Source organism: Sinocyclocheilus grahami, unplaced genomic scaffold, assembly GCF_001515645.1.
Source record: "Sinocyclocheilus grahami isolate Dianchi unplaced genomic scaffold, SAMN03320097.WGS_v1.1 scaffold340.1, whole genome shotgun sequence".
Classification (NCBI taxonomy): domain Eukaryota; kingdom Metazoa; phylum Chordata; class Actinopteri; order Cypriniformes; family Cyprinidae; genus Sinocyclocheilus; species Sinocyclocheilus grahami.
In genome coordinates, this window is record NW_015505519.1 from 176,975 (window position 1) to 181,051 (window position 4,077).

At 37.7% G+C, this 4,077-nt stretch overlaps 1 protein-coding gene across 6 annotated transcripts in view; it reads left to right on the top strand.

Annotated features, from left to right (window-relative positions):
- Positions 1-4,077, top strand: part of LOC107603087 (centrosomal protein of 85 kDa-like) — an 89,593-nt gene that overhangs the window by 55,350 nt on the left and 30,166 nt on the right. The window lies entirely within an intron of this gene.

A 4,077-nucleotide genomic window follows, 5' to 3' on the forward strand; every position in this document is an offset into this window, starting at 1 on the left:
AAATGTATATATTTATTAGTTGATAGAGTATTGATATTATTGCTGTATTTATTTTTATTATATTTGTTTTTGTTTGTCAGATTTTACACTGAGGGCAAATGAAGGTCTAAACTAAATTAAAAAAATTAATAAACTAATTTAATGTATTGATTCATTTTATTTACTATAATCCTATTTACATTTGAATGGACATTAAGTTTGCATGGATAAAAATTTATAAAATTAACTTTCCCCTGAGAAAACACTTTTAACTTTAAAAATCATATTTTAATCGTTTTTTAAATATTCTTTAAATCGTTTTTTAATCTTTTTTTTTTCATGTGCATCTCTTACTTACAGGTATATTATGGGCCTTGCCTAAATTTATTGTCTCATGATAAAAATTGTGCATTTATTTTAAGGTGACACATTTTGCTAAGCTTTTCCCTGCTGCATGTGCCAAGTAGGCTTGTGAGAATCTAAACAAGCAAAACAGAAATATTTGCAAACTGTACTTGTGCTTAATATATTGTTTTTCTTGCTTTTGCATGCATTTCTAATAAATGACTAAATAAATCATTTCCCCATTACTGAACCTTTCAGCCCTGGTTGAATTTACTCTGTAACTGTATCCGGCAGCTCTGTCTCACTGGTGGATTAATACAAATATTGTGTTGCGATGTTCTCTTGATTTTGCGGCCAGGACAGCATGTGCTAAATGACCGGTTCCATTGAGAAGGTGATACCTATGTCCTAATAGACTATAATCATCTTCAAACTGTGGTTTAAGAGCAAGCTCAGGGGGCTCTGTGAACTTCCTTGCATATTTGAGCTTTTTTCCCTCATTGTTTGAGTTCTATTTTGAGATAAAAACATCCCGAGTTCTCTTCCTTATAAGGAGCTCTGTTCACTAGTCAGAGAAGCTCTAAGAGCTTGAAGAGGACATGAGGAATGGAGAGGGCATTATGATGGCATCTGATTTCAACGGAGCCTCCAGCCAAAGCCAAACTGTTTTTGGCGAAGTCTGGATGACCGCCACTTGACCAAAACCACGCCAATGTCTAAAAAGTCTTTAAAATGCACACTAGATGCCAAAGTTTGAGGGTTGTTGTTATAAAATGATGTCCATGATTCAGCTTCATCAAAACGACTTTTTGAAGAGGTTTTGCTGGTGAACACTACAGCTGTGCGTCTAAACCAGGACTAATCAAGCATAAACCAATTATTTTAAGCAACTCCTTCATCTCATAGTTCCTCAGATCTTTCTGAATGTGCATTAGATAGCTTGTTAGTTCTTCTCACTACCATAATCCCAATGCAACGGGACATCGTGTGTGCCGTTCGGCTCGGTAGATGTACTGTCCGTTTTGGAAGAGGAGGAGGTTAATGGAGGAGGTTAGTCCTCTCTGGTGACCTTGTCCACCGTACTGCGTTTACAGAGTGTTTATGGTGTGTAAATGCCTGGTTGCCATGCGCATGCATACACATTGTTCGTTTGCCTGTGCCATGCCCTCTGGCCAATGCTGGAAAGTTTGCTCGTTAGGTGCAATACAGCCATGTCTCACCTCATCGTTCAGCTTAGCACACTCGCTCCCCGGATCCAGCAGCTGTCACCAGAACACACACACACACACAGAGGTGCCCCTTTGGGTTGTGACAGAGTGTGTGTGTATACAGTGACCCTCAAAAGGTATTCGGACACTCGAGTGACACTTAACCTGTCTGAATGTAATTTCATTAAGTGGCATCTGTAAACAAATGCTGCTTGAGATTTTCTCAGAATTAACTTTCTAAATTGCTATTTAATAGCATGCACTTTTAACTGGAGCCACAGTGATTATAAGTGGATGTATGAAGTCATCCTCCTCAAATTCACACAGGTGTTGAAGTGTCCAAATAGCTTGTGTTTGGTTTTTTATCATTTAAAACCTAAAAAAAAATATATTCTTAAGTGTGTTTGTCATTCTTTCAAATAAATGTCGCTTGGCTTGATATTTTGTTACTAAATCTAATCTACAGTATGTCTATGCAATGATGTTTTTAAGTGTTGCTTAAGTGACCAAATTATATTATTATTATTATTATTGTTATTTTGAACAATGCACAAAGAAAAAAGTGTTGTAAGAATTTTCACTAAATACATTTCAAAAAGAGACCGCAAGTAACACTGAATTAAACATGACATTTTGAAGTAGAAAAGCTGAAATGGTATTTTATTGTAAAATGTACACCAATAATATTTGTTATATTGTTATAACTTCAAAAACATTAAAACTTTAATCCAACCTTCTTTTATAAATATTTTGCTTAAAAAGTGTGCTTGCGCAATTTTTCTTTCAAATAAATATTATTATGCTATAATAGTTTTGTCGCCCAGTTTAATGCAATGACTTTCATACAATATCTACTGTATATATAGGTGTGTGTGTGTGTGTGTCTCAAAAAACTTTGATATTTAGTCGCCTAATCCAATCCAATTACATTCATACATTAATTGTAGCTTAAATGTCAAAATAAGCTTCGTCTTTATTTTGAACAGTACATCTGTTGTTTTATCATTTAAAAACCTAAAAATACCTTTTTAAGAAATGATGCCTAAAAGGTGTGCTTCTAGTTTTTTTCTTTCAAATAAATATCAGTTGGTTTAATATTTTGTTTCTTAATCTAATGTAAAGACATTTTTATAATTTTTGGGACATAGTATGTTCAATTTTATGTATTTGCGCTGTTTTTATGTAGTGAGTATTCTGGATCTAGAATAGCTTGAAGCAAACCCGATATCACCTACCTGTGCTTAATACCGACAGGTGATTCTTATATAACACACTGCTGAACTCCCCGCTGCATTACAAATGGCCACAGCACTGCTTTTATTGGCAATTCTGAGTACCGTCACCTCGAAAGGAGCCAGCGTGTCTACTTTGTGTTGTCCCAGAATGCCAAGAGGTTGATGGACGGCTGTCTGGAGGGCCTTGGAGAAAGCGCAGTGGCAGGGTGTGATAGAGTTCAGGGAATTGGCACCAGATTAGCTGTGCAATGTGACAGAGTGAAACTGTTCAAGTGCTGTAGCCGAAAGGCATCAGACCTTTCCTGTGCTCTTTGCTGCATTTGAGAGGGTGGATCTGACTTTTATACTGTTCACCAAGGGCATCTGTCCTCTGTGGAAGAATCCCTCTTTCTAATGGCTACCAGAATAAGCTACATTTTTAGAAATTGTAGTTTTTACATCTGAAATCAATGAAATCACCTCTTGAACTCAAATTTTTTCGTGTCTGTGAGCTTTGAGGATTTTATATATCACTATACTGGGTAGGGCTGTGTATCGAGTTCGATACTTTTTAGGCACCGACCGAATTGCCTCGATACTATCGAGTATCGAAAAACGTCTCGTCGTTCGGTACCAAATTTCGATACATAAGGGGTTAATCTCATCAACGTCAGTAAGGCGCAGATCGATCAGTGTTTGACATCAGCGAGAGCGATGCGAAAACGTACGGAGCAGTCTGCTCGTGGTATCTTACTATAGCCTAATACACCGATAGGTCTGCACAGTTGGTCCGCGACTGTGACACTCAGAGATGTGGCTCACACGTGAGTATTTAGTGTGAATGCGTCCCAGCCCCCGTAGCTGTAAGGCTACATTTACACTGGTGCGCTTTTGTTTTAAAATGAAAACGATCCTCGTCATACTGACGTTTCCACTGCGATTCAAGCCGGCTTTCCACTATCTCCGACAAATGACAGACCGAAAGTCATTCATTTCCAATGGAGAGTAGCGCGGGAGATGTGTAGAGTTTCAGTCATATGAAGATGTCCGTTCATACTACAAGACCGAAAGCGCGTGTTATGTGACCATTCATGCACACTGTAGCATCATGCTACATAAGACCAGGGTTTAAATTGGGCCGGGACGTCTGGGGCTGAGCCCCGGCACATAGACTCCAGGGCTTGACATTAACTCTTCATTACCGCCAGACAAGTAACATGATTAAAACATCAGTAACCAAAAATAACAATGTAAACACCAAAACGCAATATTATTCTGATTTTATTACATTTAGCGTAAGTGGCGAATAGCGGGTATCTAATGTATATAAT